Here is a 23,024-nt window from a genome sequence, read left to right as displayed (position 1 = left end):
GTAGTTAGTCTGATGTCTACACCTGTAGTAGTGAGGAGACAATTAAAATACTAGTGTACGCATGCATATGTTTAAGCAAACTTTTAGCCCTGTCATTTCCAGGGTGCTAAACTTTCTCCCTTAATTTGTGTGGGTACCTATAAGTGGGTTTATTTGCATATGAAATCTAATATGTGTATTAGATCTAATATCTCTATTAGTAAGAAACAGAAGGTGGCCATTTGATTCCTTCTGAAGCTGAGCCGTGCTTTGTTTGGTGAATTTTTCAAAAGACTTCACTGCTTCTAATAAATTTTTGGGGTTTTTTGGTGTCTTTGCAAATGACTCCGATCTTCCTTGCTGTACCACACCAGAGATGGCTAGTGGCCAACAAGTACGAGAGGTGTGGTTCTTCTTTTGAGTGACATAATATTTGATATAAAGATACTGTAACTTTTCCTGCAATGAGATCACATAACTTTTTTTCTTGGAGATGTGTTTCTTTTTTGAGGGGTGGGGGGGAATGTGTGTTTCAAGATGGATATAACAAATCCAATATTATATGAGAAATTGCCCGTGATGTTGTAGCTTGTGTATTGGGATAAATGGTGGACACGCCTGCAAAAAGTGGGCTGTAGTACTGTGCAATACTTCATTTGTTGGTTCCTTGGGATGGTCGTACTCTGATTTCCAAGAAAGGAGGCAACACCTCTAATGAGAAGGTTCAGTTATGTAAATATGAGAAGAGTCTCTGAAGTCATGTTGCTGCTCTTAACATTAAAGGTCTGGGTGTGTCACAGAACAAAGGTGAAAGCTACCCTGTTGCACTTGGGTTCTGAAGAACAGTGTTCAGGTTTTTAAGCTCACAGAGGAGGATTAAGGATTAGGATGAAGATCTTGTGAGGGGAATGGGAGGGGAGGAGGAATTTTCCTAAGAAATTTCATGTTTTCCTTCTGTGAATTCTTTTATTAGAGCTGTACAGAAAACCATATACTACTTGTTTTATTCCAGTCCAGCAGCAGTGGTAGGAGAGAGGTAGCTATATTCAGGAAGACCATAACTCCTTCCTTTCATTTGGATAATTATAATGTTTTAGTAAATGCAGAAAACAAACAAACAAACCCCAACAAAACCAACACCACTGCCTCACCACCCCCAGAGGTATGTTCTAGTACATATTCCAAATCTGCACTGTAGATAACAATGGCAAAACTTCCCTCTTTGCCCTAGCAAGCAAATATTCCTGTGTTTCAAGACAAAGGAGTGATTGGTGTTGGTGCTCAGCCAGCATTGAAATCAGCCAGATTGTTGAAGGAATGTTAAAAAGGCATGTTTAAAAATACATGTGTAACTCCACACTGCATACTGAATCACCATACCAAGTCTGAGGTTTTACTCACCTGATCAATACTGTTTATTATGCATTGAACAGAGAAGGGAGTCTTAAAAGAAATGGAATTAATCTTCTGAGACAGCTTCTGCTGTTGTTTGGTAAATACCACAGACCAGCTGAGACTGATTTTTATCCTAATGAAAATTATACCTTTCAGTGGTATAAAACTGATTTGTCTTAGGGGTATGCTTGTGTTTGCTGTTTTAAACAAAAAACAACCAGTGCTAAATTTTATTTCATTGTAAAATAACAAAAATTGGAGCATGTCGTGTGTGTCTCGGTCTTCTCAGTTACTCTGTAATGAAACAAAGTGGTTAGAAAAGATTGTATTTCACATATGTGGAGGGGATGGAAGCTTGAGCAATAGTTAGGGAAATTTCAGAAAGCACTTGCTGAAAGTTACTCTTGTCTTCATGTGTTTTTGTGGCTAAGAGGATACATTAGGTTTATATTATTTAGGTATTATATAGAAGTTAGAAAAATGGAGACATGAGGAATACCAGAACATCCTTGGGATGTCATTGTGTGCCAGTTCAGGCATTGCTCCTTAGAACAGCACTGTACATTTCAGCATGAATTGGGAAATTTGGGATTAAAGGATCTCTTAAAGTGTGTCAAACAGGTGTTTGAACCACCACCAGCAGCCTTCAATGAGATTAGAAGTGCTGTCATGGAAGTGCTGGTCTATAAAGAATCCAGACAAAAGCATCAGCTTGCAAACGAGCATCACTGCACTGTGTGGAGCTTTAATTGGCTTTTTAATGTCAGTATGATTATATGTTAATGAAATAATGGTATGTTTCGATGTAAGAATTGAGGCTGGTGAGGAGCAATTACTAAAGCAAGAAACAACATAGACTGCGGCTTTTTGCAGATGAGCATGAGGATCTTTGGCAAATAGTTTTATGCACACTTGGTGGAATATTTATACCAGATGTTTTTCACATGGCTGCCGAGGTTCAACTCATCACAAAGTGAGTGTTCATGTAGTGTCTTCATCTCGCTGTTAAGATTTGTCTGATTGTTTCATCAAAGATGTCCTGGCTGTCTATTGAGTCTGCTGCTTAACCACCTCCTTAATTTTTATGATTTGCCTCAACCTCTGCATTGGGTATCTCTCCTTTTTACAGGATATGGTCAACATGCAGCATTCCAAAGCGCTGGCTAACCCCTCAGGCCTTGTTCCCCGTACTACCCTATCTCACCATATTGCAGAAACAACTGAAAAAACCCTCTTAGCAAAGTTCTGCCTTCTTCAGGGCGTTCGTCTAGAGATTTGGATTCCTTTCACTTGATATAGTGCTTGATAGAGGAGAAGTACTTTTGGATGCTGGTCTGTGAGAAGGCTTTTGCATAAGGATACTCACACTGTTAACATATGCAGATACTTGATGATCTACTTTGGCAAGCTTAGATTCTCTTGCAGATACACAGTTTAAACTGATTTTATTATGTTGCTGCTTGTAGTTTTTGTGACAGCTTTAAATACCAAGATATCTATACAGGCAAACTCTTGGGGGCGAATGTCCTAGCTACACTGCAGTTGTAGTCGCAGGCGTGGGATTCCTGTTGCCTTTCTTCTTCCCTTTTCTTTTATGGAGGGGGAGAGAGAACTTTGTCAAAATTAATTACAAATTAAGTTGATCTCACAATAAATCTGCATATAGACATTTTTATTCAAGATTAAGCTACTGGAATACATCTCAATTGGTACATCTCTGTACCAGTAGTGACAACACAGGAGATGGGGCGGGACTTACTCTGGTGTGTGTCTGTTCTCATCTTGTTTTGCTTGTGACAACTGCATGACAAAGCCAAATTTTACCAGAGTTTTATATAATTCATTATCAGAGTTCCATGGAAGTAAACATTTTATTACATTCCTTCACATTTAAGAATCACCTGGGACAAACTAAAGGTCAAAATTTTAATTTATTATCTATGTTTCTAGTCTCTCTTAGGAAAAAATAAAATCTTGCCAGCTCTTATAAAACTGGGAGGTTACCTATAAGGACTGTGAGATAATATAGCTAAATACATAGGTATAGGCAGTTTCTGTCATGGAAAACACATTGGTGAAGCTGAGATTAGGAAACCAAGGAGAGGTGGGGGTGAAAAGGAAATGTTTTTTTCAAAATTGGGAAGAATTCTTTGTCCTGCTTTGCCTGACAGAGCATTGCACTGACTGGGCTGTCCAGTGTAGTAATTAACTTTGACGAGATATAAACATCATTGTGTGTGTTTATCTGTGCTAGTGTTACAGGAGAAAGCAGAATTACATCAGTTGTTCAAAACCAGAAGGGGCAAAGGTGATGTAGAACTGCTGACCCTGCTGAGTAATTTGGGCATGAGGGGGAAGTAGGAGAGAGGAAACTTGGAGTAAGTGGCTGGTTTGAGATGAGCCTCAAGCAGTCAGTATGAAAATGTCCAGCATCCTCTCGGATGTCTTAATGCCAGTATCAGCCCAGTGCTCAGGGATGAGCCAATGCAAGTAAACTGGGAAGAAGTTTCCGATTGCTTGGGTTTTGGCCACTTGCAACAGGTTAAATGGACAAAAGATAGTTCCAGAAATGGACAAGGAGAGGAATGGAAATGTTTGACCGAAGGAAAAAAACGAGAGGGAGAAAAAGATGTGTATTGCACCAGCATGAGGCGGGAGTAACCACTGCCTCAACAGAACTGTAACATGACAAACCTGATATAATGAGAGGATCTAAAATAATAGTATGTGAAAGCAAAATTGAACTCACCCATGTGCCTTTCCCAATGACAAGGAACTCATAAGAAAATTAAAGAGCAGCATGTATAAAACTGGTCCATGAAAATAAAACACTGTATTGCTTAATGTGCAATTAATTTGAGCTGTTGTCATTATAATACCAGGCTTCAGCAATAACCAAGAATCTTTGGGTTGTAAGGGACTTTTAAAGGTCATCTAGGTCCAACCCCCCTGCCATGGGCAGGGACACCTTTCACCAGACCAGGTTGCTCCAAGCCCCATCCAACCTGGCCTCAAACACTTATAGAATGGTTTGGGTGGGAAGGGACGAGCCTTTGTTGTTGTAGATGCCCAAATGCTGTAGATACGTGGTGAATATGCAAGGTTATATCCTGGCTGAGGTTGAAAGGTGGCAGACCTTCCTGTCTGCTCAAGACATAAAAAAAGAAACAGCTAACCAGCATTTGGAAGCAAATTTCTGTGTTCTTGCTGCAAAACTTTGTCCTTTTCCCTGGTATCTTAGGTATCGCTTCCTTGGAGATCAATCGCTAGGCTTGGTTTTTAAGTTTCAGTTAGGGGCTGAATCTGCAGTGGTATCATGTTGGCCTTTAAAGATCATTAACCAGATTCAGCATTCAAGAAGCATTTGGACAATACCCTCAGACACATGGTGTGAATTCTGGGGCTGTTCTATGCTGGGACAGGAGTTGGACTTGATGATCCTTCTGGGTCCCTTCCAACTCAGGGCATTCTATGATTCTATGATTTCACATGACAAGTTTGGACCAAATATTAAACCCTCCTGAAGTGAGGAAAGAGGTGCTAGAATTTCCACTTTGGATGCTTCTAAATTTTTTTGTTACTTGTAAATCTCATAGGGTGGCTAAAACTTACATGATTGTTTTCAAAGTTCATTGTGGAAAGATGCACTGAATTCCTCTGGTGGCTTCAGAGGAAGAAAATGTTCTCATTTAGAACACAAACAACTTGTTTACTTCTTGAAACTAAGCAGCAGATACGCGATAATCTCAGACACAGACTTTGAATAAATTCCCTTCTTCAATTCCTGTGAGAGATAGAGCAAGGAGAAGAGTTTTCAGCTCCAAGAGGCACCCACTGAGAAAACTCTTTATAAAGACAGCAAATATATCTAGAAAAAACAGAGCTCTATAAGGAATTAAAGCAGTTGCATATATTTATGAGAGGTTCTTCTCTGTTGTGCCCTGCTTTTCTAGTCTTAAATTTTATGCCTCTTTTTCTGTATGTGCCTGTATCTTCCCTTTATAGTGCAGTAACCTTTATCACTAGAGTTTTAGTGTGTGTAGTTTTTGTGCAGACCAAGTGTTGATTTGCCACTTTGCCCCGGTGGTACTGTAACTGTGCCAGAAGCTGTCCAAATACCTCCATCCCAACTCCGCTTGTATGGCAAGCTTGGGTAGCTCCTATGTCCCCCTTATGTCCTGGCTGGGCTCTGTTGGTTTTCTGGTGGAGGGCGACTGTTGCTCCAGGGAACATTGCCAAGCTGAGATGTAAGACCATAAGTTTGGTTGTTTGGTTTCATTGCAGATGACACCTTTCAAGGCCATGAGCCTCACCTGTAAGCTTCCTGATGAAAGAAGTGTTTGTTTTGCTGTTCCTTTCTATTGCTTCTGTCTGATGGTCCAGAAGAAGGTGCAATGTTGGGTCTTTTGGTGACACTGAAAAAAGCATGACAACAAGGAGAAGGCACATGAATTAAAAATTTGCATTATGTTACTGGAAAAATGAAGACAAATGTTATGGGCTCTTTTAGATAAAATCATATGGAATTTGTAGTGTGATTGATTGCAGGGTACAGAAAAAGGCAACAACTTTTTTTCCTGGATCACATCACCTGTTAGGTGCAAGAGCTTTTTATGTTCTTTAAGACCACTTGCTGCTGGCCCCTCATTCTGCCATGAACTGCAGCTCACTGCTGCCTCGTTTGTGCAGACCTATTTTTCTTTTGTGGAGCTACACCGTAAACAAAACCAGTGAGAAGATCGAGGTTAAAAATAACCCTGTGGCAATAAAACCTAGGTCATTCCCTGTTTGTTTCTTTCAGAGCAGCCTTGCAAAAGCAGGTGGAGCAGTGAAGAAAGCAATGGGTGAGGAAGGACATGTAATGAGGGGCAGGGACCATACAACTCCATGCTTTTGTTGGAGAGGCAAATGAATCCACAGCTGTGTTTAGCATTTAAGATTCCTCAAAGACTCATCAGCTTTCTTAATTTTTTTTTTTTGATTTTTGGAAGCATGTGTTTAGTGGACATCCAGGGAAAAGCATGTCAAGCCAACACCAGGAAACATTAAGCCTATCCCTGGGACCACTGATGGGATTGCTGTAGAAAGTTTTTGAGTATGTGAGGGGAAAAAAGCTTTTAGTTAAGAAGGTTAAAGTAACATGGGTAAGACAACTTTAAGTCATAACCAAGTTGTGTTACTGATCAGATCATATGAAAGCACCTTCCTTTAGGACAGGTTATTCCCAGACCTGTGACCAACTTCCTTCTCACTAGCTTCTTTCATCATTACCTAATCCTCAGGAAATATCCCATTCTTGGCTTACAGGGTCCTGAGAAAGTTTGGAGAGTCTCTATGCAGATGAGACCAAGACTCTTCTTCCACCATGTGCTGGGGTCCTTCAGATAGGGAAGAACCAGAGGCAGCTCCTGCCAGCAGCCCTTGGGATCCCCTGGCTTCCTGTGACCGTCTTGTCAGATTGCACCAAAGGAGTCGGGGTGATACCTTCTGCTTTTGTGGGTGTATTTTGGCAGAGCTGACAGCCTGCTGATGACCTCTGGGGCAAGAAGCAGCTATTTAGCCATCGCTGGTGCCGCTTTCCTGCTTGTTTTTTATTAGAGTGCCCAGTCAGGCCAGGATGGCCATATGTCAACGTTTTGTGAGTGAGTAGGTCAAGTGAGCGTTTGTTTTTTCTCAACTGTTGATCAACCTTCTCCCTGGCTTCTTCCATTTGTTGTTTTATGGGGGAAAGGTGAAGAATGAACAGGCAACCCAGAGTAGTTCCTGTGCTGGTAACATCAGCCATGGCTGCTGGAAGGTAGCTCCAAGGAGATGGTCTAGTCCCACTACACTGGGCTTGGCCAGCAGCCCCTCCTCAGAAATACTGCGCTTCTTGAGCCTGGTTGATTCTGTGATTCTGTCATCAGCTTGGAGACCCAAGGCCCCTCATGTGGGAAATGGGCCCAAGGCTTGTAATCCAGGGGGGTGAATGATCCACCTGGATCCTGGTCATAGTTCACCCTTTCCACCTTTGCTCATCAGGAAACTTTCTTGGATGGGTGGTAGTCTGTATAACTTGTCGTTCTGGAAGCTATTTTGAAGGGGCTTCAAAGCTGGGGGATCTGGGATAGGGAAGTGGTGGTGGCAGGAGGCAGCTGAGACTCCCTAGCAAGCATGTCCTCTCAGGAGTAAGGGAAAGGCAGAGACTTATTGCTGGATCATCTTCTGGAGGGAAACTTGTTTCTCCTTTGGGTATGGACCCAAACAACTTCACCAGATCTGGTCTTACGGACGGCTTCTGGGCAGTCTTGCTTTCATGGGTGTGGCAGGAAAGGACTACGCTGTTGGGAAAGTCTGACACTTCTAGTTGTGTAATGTAAGCCAACACATGTCCAGCTGTGTGGCTTCCCATGGTGAGGGCACACCTTGCTGTATGTGCAATGTTGCTGTGTAAGAGAGAAAACCAGAGAATCCTTGAGGGGTGAGGGAGGAAGAGCAAGCGTGTGGCCTTCTCCTTCTCCTTTGTCTGTTCTTCCGTCATATGGTGTGAGGAGCACGTTTGTGAAAGCTCATGGGTCTTCAAGTCTAGGGCTGTCCCACCATGGCGCTGGGTGTCTTTCTAGTCTGTCTGCCTCATGTTCCCCTGATGTCCTTGAACCCTTTTTCAGATCTTTGTCCTCCCCCCAAAAAGTGTGCTCTGTGGCCCTCCTCTGGCCAAGCTCTTTCAGGACGCAATCTTCAACAGCGTGCAGAGTTTTTCCCATTCTGCTCTAGGACAGAAGGGACTATTTCCACCACACATTAATTGATCTTGGATGATGTTATGTTCTATGTAGGGGAGGTCCTCGTGAGTCCCCTTCATGTCCTCCCCTGTCTCACCCACATCACTCCCTAGTGCTCTTGGCTGTGATCAAACATTGCCACCGATGTTCCTGACTGCCATTTTTGAGCTATTTAGTGAGATTTAGACCTGTACCATTCCATGCAACATCTTTTTTTATGTATGTACCTGCAACTTACCAGCTTGCTGTCCCACCTCGATTAAAATGGGATCTTTCTGGGCAACGCCTTGCCAGATGCATCGTTGCTGGGAATTATCAGCTTATTAATTTCCTTATCTTACAAAGAAATACACTAATGATGCTGCCACATTGCTCCGTCTTTCCCCAAGTGTCGTTAGCAGCCAGGTCTCTTGTTGAGGGTGATGCAGGAGAGGGCGAGTGCCCTGCGCCACGCGGGAGCCCTCGAGGACGGGGTGCAACATATCATTTCTACCACTCTCTTTTAAGATACGTTTCCAAAGCCTTTAGCCCTCTGACTGTAAACTATCAATTTCAGCTGTATTCTAGGCTGAGTTACCTGAGTCACCATGATTGTTGTAAAAAGGAAGGCCAAGTTGTAGGTCCACCTTCAGTGTCCATTGGAGATCTGGGTATTGAGAGATAAGTCTTTAAACCTCCCATATCTCTGTGGTTCAGGAATCTCTCAGTACAGAACAATTAGTTCTCAGGCTGGGAGATCTGTGAGAACACTGTGTTCCTGACCCTGCCAAACAGAGGACCACAAACAGGTGTGTTGTGTTAGATTATGATCCATTTCAAGATGCCAGTCATGCAGAGCCAACCAGTACACTTCTTATTTACATTTTTGGTGTGTGTGTGTCAGCCCTGTTCAATTCAGTTGAGCTGAATACCAATATTCCTACAAATACCGAAGCATTGCTGCCCTCTCCTCACTGCCTTTGTGTTCCTCTGCTCATGCTTGGCCTCACTCCATAAGAAACCTGGAGACACAATGACCTCCCAGAAAAGTCCCTGCTCAAGGGGGGTTCGCCTCCACCTCCCCAGCATCAATGCTGTGAAATGTTGATGTGGAAAAAAGCACGCAGAGAGGTTATGTGTGTGGGGAAGGGGGAGAAGGATGCTGCCTTCGTCTGTAGGTTGTGAAATGAGGTATTGAATACCGAGTATGCCTTTTGTGCTGCTTGGGTTTGGGGCTGGATTGCTACAGTGTACGCTTGGCGCTCTGCTTAGCAAGCTTGAGGACCAGAGCAGAAGCTGAGGAGGTGCTTGGTGAATATCCAGCTCCCCAAGAAGGGCTATTAACAGAGATGCACAAGATAAAATCTTTGGATTTGCTGGAAATACAGGAGGAAGGAGGTGTCAGGAAATGAGCCCTGAAACCCTCAGTCTCTTCTCTTGGAGTTTATCGTGTTTTTCTTGGGTATGGAGTCACCATCTCTGGAGGTGTTTAAGAAAAGACTGGACATGGCACTTAGTGCCATGGTGTAGCTGACATGGTGGTGTCAGGGCAATGGTTGAACTTGATGATCCCAGAGGGCTCTTCCAACCTGATAGATTTTGTGAATAGAGGTGGAGGGGGCCACGTGGTCCAGGAGCAATGGCTGGGGAGTTATGGTATCTCAGGTATTTATGGAAGTTGAGGTTGCTTAGACCTGAAGAAAGCTCTCCTGCAGAGATCAGGTGGGCTGCAAGGTAGTTGCTTTTAAAGCTGAAGAGGTCACTCCTGACTGGCCATTGGGGGTCAAGGTTGCCTTGTTTCACACAACTGCTGCATGTTGCCTGCACGGATGGGTGCTGCTCTTTGCTTTAGGCATTGCCAAAACCCTTCATCTGGGGGCTGGTGACAACCATGGGTCCGTCCTGTCCCTATGCACAGCTCAGGCAGGACTTGGACAAGCTGCAGGAGAAGTTGGGCTATTCCCGGCTGCGGGAGCACCTGAGAACTTGCAACTGAGCATTTTGTGAAAGGGAACAAGCGACTTCGTTGACATTGAAGGTATCAATTTCAGGAAAGGAGAGGCCAGTTCCCAGGTTGTTCTGTCTAGCTGAAACACAAAGGCTGGCAGGAGCTAAGATTATATAGCAGCGTAACAGAAAAAAAGGACTTAGGATGGTATTTTAGCTAAAGAATGATGTCAAGACAGAACCCAGATGGGTAGAAGTTGGCCAGGAGAATATTTAGGTTGGTAATTATACGTTTTTTATTGTGCAGGACCAGAACGGTCTTGTAACTGGAGTTACAGGAGGAACATCCTTCTTGGTTTCACCCTGGAGCTTGATAAACTTGCAGCCCGCACCTCCTGCCCCACACACAGATTGAAAACACTTTTCCACTTCAGTTCTGGGTTTGGAAATAAGTTGGCAAAGAAGTTTTCAGTGCTGAAACAGCCTGCTCCTGTGTTCCCTGGCAGGACCTCGGCTTCTCTCTGCTCCGTATCAAAGGACAGCTTTAGACATGTGCGCTATTTCTCTTTAAAAAGACATTTTAAAAGGCCTAAACATAAACGACCTCAGCTGATCGTTTCCTTTGACCTCCCAGTTTATGGCACTTTTTGAAATGTGTGTTCCTCATTAGAAATAAGCTTTTTTTGGGGGGGGGGGGGGAGGGGGTGAGGAGGCACAACACATGTGGGCATCCCTGTGCGCATCCGCGTCCCCGCTGCCAGCCCCTCGCTCGCCGGCTGGAGCGGCTCTTTTCGGCGGCTGCAAACACCAGCCTCCCTCAGGGGCTGTTCCCGCAGCAGGGCTGCTTTCCCCGCAGGCAGCCTGGTAGAAACCCGAGGCTTTTCGCCTCCATCTTTCTTTCCCCCCCCCCTCTTTTTCCTCCCCCCCCCATCCCGATCCCGCTGCCCGTGGCCGGGGCTGCGCTGCCACCTGGCGTCGCGGCCGCGGGACGGACCCGGCCCGGGCTGGCCCTGGGAAAAGAGCTTTGCCGCTGCCTCTCGGGGCGAGATTCCCTGCCAAAAACCCCCACCAACAAACAACCCCCCAAAAACCAAAACAAAACAAATTCAAGCGGAATGACTTTGTTAGCATCTCCCAGAGAGCTGGACCTGCCTCGTTTGGAGGCTTTTATTAGATGAAGTTATGTATTCTTTACTATGTATTATTATTAGAGAGTTCAGCTGGGATTGGAGCCCTGCTGCTGTATGCTGTCCTGCCCCCCCTCCAGTCCCTTTGCCCCCCCTCCAGTCCCTTTGCCCCCCCTCCAGTCCCTTTGCCCCCCCTCCAGTCCCTTTTTGCCCCCCCAGTCCCCCTTCCCCCCCCATCCCTTCAGTTTTCCTAATGTCCCAGACTCTGCAAGCATCCCGACTGCCTTTCCCAGCTGGTGCCGCCCCAGCTGCAGACCAAAAGCCCTGCAGGTTTAGGGGGGGTCCAAACCTGGGGGGTCTGTGGTGTCTGCTTGTCCTGCTGCCAGCAGATGCAGTGCCCCTGCAGTCAGTGTATGGGGCACTGCTTCATCCTCTGACTTGGGGCCGGGAATGTTTTCTAGAGAGTTGATACGCTTGTGCAGTGTTCCTATAATTAAATACGGACACTACGAATTATATCTGTAATTAATCAAGTGGAGCCCTCCCTGTCCGTGTGTTACCTTCCTGCCCAAGGATGGCTGTGGGACAGAAGGTTTGCTTGCTCACTAATTTCATGTATTTACATCAGCTGGGTTGTACAGAGCTCTGAGGGCAGAATTAGGCCTTTGCTGTCAGAGGCAAAAATCCCAGCTGTTAATATGCCTGACTGTGGAGTTGAAGGCTGGTGAAGGATAAGGATAACATATATTTTTCCTTAGCAGAATACGAAATAACTCTCTTTTACAAGAAATTTGCCTGGCAAACGCTAGCTGCTGGTTTTGGGTCTTGCTGGTTTCTGGGATGGTGCCACGTCTCCAAAGAGCGAACGAGCCTTTTCCCTTGTAACAAATCCTGGCAGAGCCTTGCTCGTGAGTAATTGCTGCTCAGGGTGAACTTCCAGGCCAGAGGGGTGAATCACACCTCTCTCTCTGAAGCCTGAACTAACAGGATCACTCATGTTTCTAGTCTGCTTCGTCCTAACTAGTCAGCCCGCGGCACCTCGTGGCAGCCACCGTTGACCTGCGCTGTACCCGAGTGGGGTTTGAACGAGCGGTGCCACTGCTGAAGTGGGACTTTGGGGACTAAACCCTGACTGCGGCTCTGCAAAAATCACAGGAAGGTATTGATCCCTTCTCCAGCCCTGTCCAGGCACTGGGGAGACGCTCAGAAGCTGGATAATACCGAGTGCTGTCTGTGACCAAGTACAAGGCGGCGATTCAGGGAGATGTTTCTGTCAGTGCCATAAAACACAAAAGCACAATTCAAGCGGAGCAGCCGCATCACGGGGATGAAATTGCAGCCCGTGTGTTGTGCCGAGGGTGGGGCGTTGTTTTGCTAATCTACTGCGGCGGCTTCAATTTTAAGACTGAAGAAAAGAAAATCTGGATGTAAATGCAGCTGTGAAAGGGGTTACTGATGGCAAAGAAATGTGATATACAAATAGAGCCAGGCTGTGCAGAGGGAGGTTTATTTTGGACGGGGGAATCACACCCGTGCATGCAAGCGCAAACCCAAGTTACCAGTTTCTTTAATCCACCTCAGAAATCAGCCTTAAGGAATAATAATGGCAAAGTGCAGCGCCGTCTCCTTTGGCAGGGTGGATTTTGAAGTGAGCGAGGTTTTGTCTTACCCCTTTATTATGCTGTGTCCTCACTCGAAGGTGTGCATGTTTTTAAACTCTATTGTCACCCTCTTTTTTTTTTTAATCGAGGAATTCTTCACCTTCCTTGGTGAGAAACAGCACATTTTCTCGAGGTGTTTTCCCTTGCTGTTGGATGCAAAAATAGCATAGGTTGTATTGAGTAGAGTGTGTAATCAGGTGCTAAGTACTGAAGGACAGTTGCCATTTCAAGACTTTAGTGTATTCCTTTCCTCAGGAAAGATGCAAACGAATCACAGCGTGGAAGTCACCGAATATTGCAAGTAATATTTTGTTCCTGATAAATTAACACACTAACCTCCTCAGGGTGACTTTGAAGGTTATTCAAAGCGTCGGTGGCATTGTTGAATTGCTTTTCCGTGACATTCATCTTCAACCCAAACGGATTCTGCAATAGTTTAAAAAAAGAAAAAAAAAAAAAGTGAGTTAATACTTTAAAGGCTCAAGAGGAAATGGGGTTGGCTGATCGACAGCTGGCTAAACATGAGCCAGCAGTGTGACCAGGTGGCCAAGAAGGCCAATGGCATCCTGGCCTCTATTAAGAATAGTGTAGCCAGCTGGTCTAGGGAGGTGATTGTTCCTCTGTACTCAGCACTGGTGAGGCAGCACCTTGAATACCGTGTCCGGTTCTGGGCCCCGCACTTCAAGAAAGATGTTGACGTGTTGGAGCGAGTCCAGAGGAGGGCGACCAAGCTGATGAAGGGTCTGGAGGGTCTGACCTACGAGGAACGGCTGAGGAAGCCGGGGTTGTTTAGCCTGGAGAAGAGGAGGCTCAGAGGTGACCTTAGTGCAGTCTACAACTACCTGAAGGGAGGTTGTAGTGGAGTGGGAGTTGACCTCTTCTCCCAGGCAAATAGCAATAGGACAAGAGGACACAGCCTCAAGCTTCGCCAGGGGAGGTTCAGGTTAGACATTAGGAAGCATTTCTTCTCAGTAAGGGTCATTAGCCATTGGAAGGGGCTGCCCAGGGAGGTGGTGGAGTCACCATCTCTGGAGGTGTTTAAGAAAAGCCTGAACATGGCACTTAGTGCCCTGGTCTAGTTGCCATGGTGGTGTCAGGGCAGTGGTTGGACTCGATGATCCCAGAGGGCTCTTTCAACCTGATTGATTCGGTGATTCTATGTGACCTTGCTCGTTACGAAGTACCTGGGAATGTTTGGTTTCTTAGAGATGCCCTCTTAAAGAACTGTTATTTTACACCAAGACAAACAGCTGCAACACCACTGAAGTTAAGGGTTTTAATTCCAATTTCTTATTTTGGTTTACCCTGTATACACACCATCGTGCCGTATCAGCGCAGTTTATTGCGAGACGATTCCCCCAGGACATGTTTCCTCCTTATTTTGTTTGTAAATATGTGGTTTTGTTCTAGCAATGCTTTTTGCTTCAAGCTTCGTTAATACAGTGGGATATTTACCTGTACCAAACCGTGCTATTCAACTGCTTGCATATAGGAAAATTATTGCAAAGAACATGAAAAGACATCCTAGATATAGCCTGAAGCTCCAGGGGCTGGCTTCTACTCAAAAAACCCTAAATATTTGTTACTTGCAGTGAAGCTGCATGGGGCCAGGTAATTGGTGATATAGTTTTTTAAAAACTTTTAATAAATTTGGCATTGTCAGTTGGCATTTTAATAGGGCTGAAAGTTTTAATGTGTGTCAAGGGGTTGATGAGTATAAATTGCTGAACAATACCGGCCTATGAGGCTGGAGGATGCAAGAGAGAGACATTTCTGTCTTCCATATTGAGGAACTGGACTGTGAAATTAAGCACACGGTTTTTGCAACCTTGTTATTTTGCCTTTCATTTCTTGGAGTTCCGTTGCTGCGGACATATTCAGTTTATGAAGACACCTAAAAAGATAAATCCCCTGTGACAAAGACAAAAAGCAAACAAACAAATGGAAGAGCTATAGGAAGGAGGTTCAAGAGCGCAGAAGTCTGGTATGGCTTTAGAAAAGCCCTCGAGAAATCCAGATGTTATCCAAATGACATATAGGATACTGCATCTTTTTCATCTTCAGGAAGGATAAGTATATGAAACAGCCTGCTCTTCAATACGAGGCAGAAAGCATTCCTCAACACCTGCCCTCCCTGAGCATTCTGGTTATTTCGCAAAAAAAAATAAAAACAAGAGAAAAATAATTCTGCTCCGCAGCACTTGTGATCTATAGGCTGGATAGCAGCTAAATCAAGACACAAAGTTTTGAGTGAAGGAAGGCAAGGGGGTAGCCTGGGCAGAACGATGCTGGATAGAGATGAAGAAGGTAGATCACAGTTTGGAGAAGTCAGTCACATATATTAAAAAAATGTAATTGTGGTTTATGTGCTCTTGGTATGTACAGAAAGCATTTACCCCCAGCTGATGGCCCCTCCTGACAGTTGTGTAGTAGAGGTCGAGGGGCTGGACAAAGCAGGGTCAAGGTGGGACTTCCATTAGACTGAAGCATCAACATGTGATGTAGTTGAACTAGCTGAAGATGTCCCTCCTTATTGCAGGGGGGTTGGACTAAATGACCTTTAAAGGTCCCTTCCAACCCAAACCATTCCATGATTCCGTGATCTATTGATATTTGTTTTTCTGGAGTAATATAACTTCCACTGATCCCCTTGGATTGTTCGTGAAGAAACGCTCCCTGTGATTTCTAACCTGCAAATGGCTCTTCCAACAAGTTCCCCCCAGTCGCTGTGACCTCAGCAGGTATTTGCTCCCTTGCCAACTTCTCCAGGCTGTGGAAGTCTTGTTTGGCCACTGAAAGGTTACCTCAGGGCTTTTCTCTAAGCAGGAGTCCTGCTTTGCTTTGTTTCTCTTGGAATGGAAACCGTTCACTGCTGCTTCTGGCACTTGTTATCCTTTTGTCTCCGTTTTCTTCTTCTCTGTGCCCTTTCTTTGACACTTTCTGCAAGAGCTCCCTGCCTTGGGGTGGTGCTCAGGAGACATGAGCGTGGCCAGGGGACACCTGGGCAGATGTGGGAGGACAGAAACGGTCCTGGGCACTGTCTGTTTCTGACAGTTACATTGTGCCTTCTCAGATGCTTCAAATCAGCTAAATTTGCTTTCCCCATGTAGGAAAACATGACTTTCACAGGCTTTGAGCTTTGGTCTAGTATTAGCATTATATCGGAGTAAATGAGGTGTATAATAAACAGCGATGCATAGAGGCTTTGCTGGCAATTACTCTCAGCTAGGAAAATAGCCTCTCGTACACCGCTTGACTGAAATCTTGATGGCTTAAATAATTTTACTGGCCAAAGGCTTTGAGCAAAATATTTTGTCAAATTCCTGATTATAACAAAGAAGTAGAATAGACCGAACTCCTCAATTACAGAAGTAATTTCAATCACTCTTCTCCTACAAAAGGAGTACTTAGAAAAACTGCTGACATATAACTAAATCCAAGCGTAGACCAGAGATGTCCTGTTGCTCATGAAGTGGGAGCCTGTGGCGTTGACGGCTGAGGCACACAAGGGAATACAAAAGTTCCGACGTGGAAGATGTTTTAGGTAACATCCCCATTTACAAATTGTTCTGCCACATTTTGGAGATGGACCAAATAGATGATAAAGAAAAGGTTCATTTACTCTGGACGGATGGATGGTGGTTTCTAAAATAAAATGTCATCAGATAGATTTTTATCTGACGCGGAAGCTACCTTGTGGACAAGGTCTTCATGATGGATGAATCTGGAGCTCGGAGCCTGAGCGATTTGGCAGGTCTCCCAAGATGACCAGAGTTTCACATACTGCAGCTGTTTTCTCAGTGATTTAGCACATCCCACGGCCACTGCATGAGTATCTGTGCCACACGAGGGTGCTGGTGGCCTCGCAGTCTGTTGGGGGCAGTTTGCTGTATGTTTTTAGTGAGGATAGATAAAAACACAGGGAGATCTGTATTCCTCTCCTCTGCCATCTCCTCCTTCATACTTCTGGCACCACCAGTTAAGAATGACAGAGCTCAAGATCAGTTAGAAAAGAGTCTAGAAAACGTGTTCCCAACTCTAGCGCGGGTTTCTGTGCATTTGAAACCTTAGCAGAAGTCGTTCAGCCTCCCCAAGCAGGGAGTAGTGATCCACTGCGTGCCTGCCCTCCAGCACACTAGCAGTCCCCCACAGCCTTTATGGGGAATATTTACATGCCTGAGCTCACATTTGCGTTTCTTCTTCCTAGAATAGGGTCTGAATGCTTGTTCTTGTAGGACCAAGTCCTGATTTAAGGAAGCTCTACCACTGCAGCTGGCTTAGTATATTTAAACTATTCAGCAATGAGAAAATGCCCAGCATGTTTTCCTTCGTGAGGGTCACCAGTTATGTTGGAGTTAACCCAGTTCTTGGTGATAGACTCTGGAAAGGGATCGGTTGGATGGTGTTTACTGCATGTTTTTGCTTTCAGTCAGTCATAAAATTAATATAAACTCTTTTTTTTGCACTCTTCAATGGTACTTCCTTCATAATCCCATCTTCAGTTATGTTTTGGAGGAAAACATAAGGAAAGCACAACAGGTCTGTGTGTCAGTGAGCCTGTTAGGCACCTGGGGGTCAAATGGTGAGGGAAGAGAGGATAGAGAGAGGTAGGGAGTTGAATGTAGTGGTGAAGAGTCAACTGAACCATGGCAGGGCAAGGAAAAGCTTCCTTAAGACTAAGATTTATGTGAGTACTTAATTTCTCTCTCTCAAAAGCCTGTAGCATTGGTCACTGCTGGGATTTCTACTGTGGAGTAGCTGATTGACAGTAGGGATCGACATCTGGTGAGTGAGGTCAGCCAGTGCCTTTCTTTGCGGAGAAATTAAGCGTACAAAAACATGAGTCAAAATTTATATGTAAACAAGGACAAACTTGTGAAGTGCATCGACCTGCGCTTCATGGTTCATTCCCCAGCGTGCCACCGTCACTGCATACATCAGTGCCTTCAAAATGGAGACACTTCTGATACGGATAATAAACCCGGATGGAAGATACGGGGATTTGCTGTCAGAGAGAAGGAGGGCAATGCCGCCACTGGCTAGTGAAAGCTGTACTTTTCGTCTGATTCTTGATTCCCCGGAGGCAGCTGACAGAACAGTGACAGAAAGGTGACAGTCTTTGTTGTTGCGAAGGGCTGCCGCTGCGCAGCACGCTGGGGAAATGGAAAATGCAAACCAAACAAGAGCTACAGTTGGCAGGACACTTCCCAGTGTTTTCAGTTTATAGTGTGTTTACTTGTCAAGAACCCCACAGGTGGTATAATGAAATCCTGTCAAATCATTCTTCTTGCAATAAACTGGGGACACGGAAACAAGACTGCCCTAATTGCAAAAAATCACTTCACGCAGCAAAAAGCCTGCCTACTACCTGGAGAAGTGCTCAGGGCAGCTCGGTGAACACCAAGCGCACCCCCAGGGCTGGCCTGATTCAGAATCACCGAATCAATCAGGTTGGAAGAGACCTCTGGGATCATCGTGTCCAACCATTGCCCTGACACCACCCTGTCAACTAGACCAGGGCACTAAGTGCCATGTCCAGTCTTTTCTTAAACACCTCCAGAGATGGTGACTCCACCACCTCCCTGGGTAGCCCCTTCCAATGGCTAATGACCCTTGCTGAGAAGAAATGCTTCCTAATGTCTAACCTAAACCTCCCCTGGTGAAGCTTGAGGCTGTGTCCTCTTGTCCTAGCACTAGTTGCCTGGGAGAAGAGGCCAACTCCCACTCCACTACAACCTCCCTTCAGGTAGTTGTAGACTGCACTAAGGTCACCTCTGAGCCTCCTCTTCTCCAGGCTAAACAACCCCGGCTTCCTCAGCCGTTCCTCGTAGGTCAGACCCTCCAGACCCTTCAGCAGCTTGGTCGCCCTCCTCTGGACTCGCTCCAACACCTCAACATCTTTCTTGAAGTGCAGAAACATTTACAAGCTTTCCCCAAATCCCTGAATTTACCTTGACTGCCAAGCAAAGTCTCTAACAGAAAAACACTGCTAGAAATGCAAGATGCAACATGTGCAATGTTGGCTCAAAAGCCATTTGGCTTTGTAGACACTGCGGCCCAAATCTGTGCAGCCTAAATCCCTTCAGACTCAGGTTCCTAATGGTTGTGCACCTTTGAAGGTGTTCAAACAAGGACTGGGCATCTCATCTGATCCCCAGCCTGCACTGATACCAGTATGTGCTTCAGTGTAGGACCACTTTCTATTGGAAGAGTAATTTTATCAGTGCAGTCATGAAAACCCCTTACATAAAATATTTAACTGCTTTCATATTTCTCACACGCTTATATCTGTTGCAGAAGTCTTCATCCCACAGAAAAAAGGGTGGTGTGCAAAAATCATATCTTCATCTTTACTTAGTGACTGAAGTTTTCGAGTTCGGCTCCCTCGGTTGCTATTTGTTTCTGTGTCCTCCTGGAGGGGCTGTTTTATCTGTAAAGGGAAAAATATTCAATGTGTTTGAAATAACCTCCGTCAAATTAGAAGCTGAGTGGGAAACGTTCCCACAAATGTTCCTTGGAATCCATAAAAGCTGGACATCAAAAATTACGGTATTATTTAAGGTTTTATTTTCTGCAGCTAGAACAACACAAGATAAATCAGAGAAATGACATAACGTCTTCCAAGCGTCTGGATCCAAAGCTTTTGCAATTTTGTGTGCATCTGTACACCAGAGACCGTATCTATTTCCCTTTTATTCATATGCAGATTTCTCTCTCAGTACGCTGGGAAACTAACACATCTGATATTTAGCGGGTAAACATTTACAGAACAAAGTATTATAGTTCCCAAAATAATTTAAAAATTGGCCTCGCTGCGAATTACATCCATTGATGATGGTCTGGGGGCCCAGCGGGATGCGATTAGTGTATGCCAACGTGGCGGGGAGGCTGGGGAGGACGCCTGGCCCCGCGGGACGGGGAAGAGGAGGTTTGGCATCAGCTTCCAACTGAAAGCCCCCTTTGGCAGTTGAAGTGACAATAATAGGTCTGTTCGCCACAAGCCAAGGTAAGTGATTTTATTTAGGGAGTGATTTACCCACCTCTTACAATATTTATGCACCCAGCAGCTATGCTGCATGGATGTTGGAGCGAGTCCAGAGGAGGGCGACCAAGCTGCTGAAGGGTGTGGAGGGTCTGACCTACGAGGAACAGCTGAGGGAGCTGGGGGTGTTCAGCCTGGAGAAGAGGAGGCTCAGAGGTGACCTTATTGCAGTCTACAACTACCTGAAGGGAGGTTGTAGTGGAGTGGGAGTTGGCCTCTTCTCCCAGGCAACTAGCGCTAGGACAAGAGGACACAGCCTCAAGCTTGGCCAGGGGAGGTTCAGGTTAGACATTAGGAAGCATTTCTTCTCAGCAAGGGTCATTAGCCATTGGAAGGGGCTGCCCAGGGAGGTGGTGGAGTCACCATCTCTGGAGGTGTTTAAGAAAAGCCTGAACATGGCACTTAGTGCCCTGGTCTAGTTGCCATGGTGGTGTCAGGGCAGTGGTTGGACTCGATGATCCCAGAGGGCTCTTTCAACCTGATTGATTCGGTGATTCTATGTGACCTTGCTCGTTGTTCTTTTTTCCTTCCCCAGTCCTTGGTCTGCTTCAGACATGCCTCTCTCAAATAACAGTCCTTGAAATTCTCAGATCTGACTAGTAGGTTTTTAGGTACCTCGAGGGAAACCAGCTTTTCCCCAGCTGGGCATGCCTGCAGCTGCTCACACACACACACAAAGGGCCATCTTGGGTCTGGGCTCCCCATTTTTATCTTCTGGGAGCAAAAATACATATATTTATCCCAGTTTCCATTCTTCCTTTGCATAAAGTAATACTCATCACAAGTCTGAAAAAGTGAAAGGTTAGTCTGGAAATCTGCTGTTAGACATTTGCAAGATATTTAGAGGTGGAAAGAAAGAAAAAGTTGAATTTCTAGCTGAATTTGGATAAATTCTAGTTAATATCTTGGCAAAGCTTTCCCCACCTACCCTTTTTCTTTTAATAGTGGCATTTTATGATTAGTGATGAGTTTGGTTTTGACCTTTTTTTTCACTGTGAAAGCAGCTTCGTTAGCAGAGATGGAAGAGCAGCAGCACTTGACCCTTTTCTGGCCGCCGGGTGTCCGGGAGAGGAGGGCGGATCTGCTGGACTTTGCGTAAAACATAAAAATTGGTGTGGGGAGAAAAAAAATACATCTTTGGACAAGTGAAAGTAGTGCTGTGTCCAACCCGGTGGACACATACAACTCATACTAAAATGTTTACAATGCTGTCTTCAGAAAAATAACAGCTAAGGCAGCGTAATAAGTAGTCCGGGTCAAGTGCTTTCAAAAGATTTTTGTCAGAGCGATATGCTGGGCAGTGTTCTGGCATGTTGAGTTAAGTCTATGATTTAAAGGTGGTTCTTGCATTGCCCACCAGCACGAAATGCTGCGAGGAGACAAAGCAAAGAAAATGTACTTTTGGCATTTTATACAGCGTTACATTTTGAGTTGGCAGCTGCTTTGAGGGACAGTATCTGACTTCGAGGTCTGTGTTACCCGTGTTACTACCTGAAGGGAGGTTGTAGTGGAGTGGGAGTCGGCCTCTTCTCCCAGACAACTAGCGAGAGGACAAGAGGACACAGCCTCAAGCTTTGCCAGGGGAGGTTGAGGTTGGACGTTAGGAAGAATTTCTTCTCAGAAGGGGTCATTAGCCCTTGGAAGGGGCTGCCCAGGGAGGTGGTGGAGTCACCATCTCTGGAGGTGTTTAAGAAAAGCCTGAACATGGCACTTAGTGCCATGGTCTAGTTGCCATGGTGGTGTCAGGGCAATGGTTGGACATGATGATCCCAGAGGGCTCTTCCAACCTGATTGATTCGGTGATTCTGTAATATTGATGAGTAGGGCTGATGCGAAGCCATTCTCCCAAGCAGTGGCGAAGGCAGATGGTGTTTGGATCAGGATCGGAAAAGGGAGCCCCAGGGCTGTGTGGACGGTTCTGTTTCAGCTATAAATCTCTCGGTGCTTGTCTTCATGCTATTGCTCTTGTAATTCACGTGTACTGCTGAGCTGTCAGCACATTTCTTCCTGTTAAAAAGAAGTCTAAAATGGGTTTTATTTTTCATTTCTGAGAGTGGAAGATTTCAGCTGACGCTAAAAAAACAGGTCATGACATTTTTCTCAGAGGAGGACGCCAGACATTGTAATTTTGTATTACAAAGATATATAAAGGAAGAGAGAGAAATTAATTACAAGGAAAATAAATGTGCAAAACCCAATTCTTTTTCAGAAAATCATCTTTATTTTCCGTAAGAGATCATGACTCAAGTAGACATTTAACCATCTGCCCACAATTTAAGGTCAGGAATATTCCACTGTCACGTATTCTCTTGCTTTAAGCTAAGCATGTCCTTAAAAACCTGAAAGTGCCTTGCTTTGGAAAATGGAGATGAAACTTATATGCCTGACTGCATAGGAAAAAAAGGTCAGTTTGAAAGTGCATGACCAAAGTCAAGCTGCTCGGGTCGAAGGCCCAGCGACCCTCAAGAGATAATGATCCTGTCAAAAACTTTTCTCCCCATGAAGTGTTGAGGAGAGGAAGCTCCGACGGAGTCTCGTGGGCAGAGGACAATCAGCTCACAGGAGCTGTGGCCGCAGCGGGGGACGAGGGGGATGTGGCATCTCCCCAGCGCCCTCGTGTTTGCTTTGCAGGCACCGTTGCCGCAGATGAGAATTCATACGGGGTGTTGAGAGGGATGTGGGACTAATAATTCGACCGCAGAGGAAAGGGGGGAAAAAAGGAACAGTAAGAGTTCTTCGCTCATGGCAATTTTGTTGTCCACTTATTAAATTACATCCATTGTATGATTTGAAAGAACTTCTCCTTTTATCTCGACATCCATTGGGATCCAAACAGTAATAAACTCTGCTGACGAGAGCCACAAAGGTGACTTTGTTTTCAGAGCCCCTCTTAAATTTCTGCTTGATCAGAGAGCAAATAAACCCAACGAATTTCTCACTGGGCAGCTTTAGGAAGAGGGGGAGTGTTGTAAATGCTCATTTGAGTTTTGGCTAACTCTACTGGAAGACAAAAGCGGAGCTTTGATAGCAGATGATGTGTGTATGCTAAGCCTGCAGAAGCCAGAAGCTGGGGCGGGGAGGGTGGTGTGCTGATGACAGCTTCCCGCAGATGACTCAGAGACTCGGTCTGTTT

This window comes from Nyctibius grandis, chromosome 6 (genome assembly GCF_013368605.1).
Source record: "Nyctibius grandis isolate bNycGra1 chromosome 6, bNycGra1.pri, whole genome shotgun sequence".
NCBI lineage: Eukaryota > Metazoa > Chordata > Aves > Nyctibiiformes > Nyctibiidae > Nyctibius > Nyctibius grandis.
The sequence above is the reverse complement of the archived record's forward strand: the minus strand, read 5'-3'. Positions refer to the sequence as shown.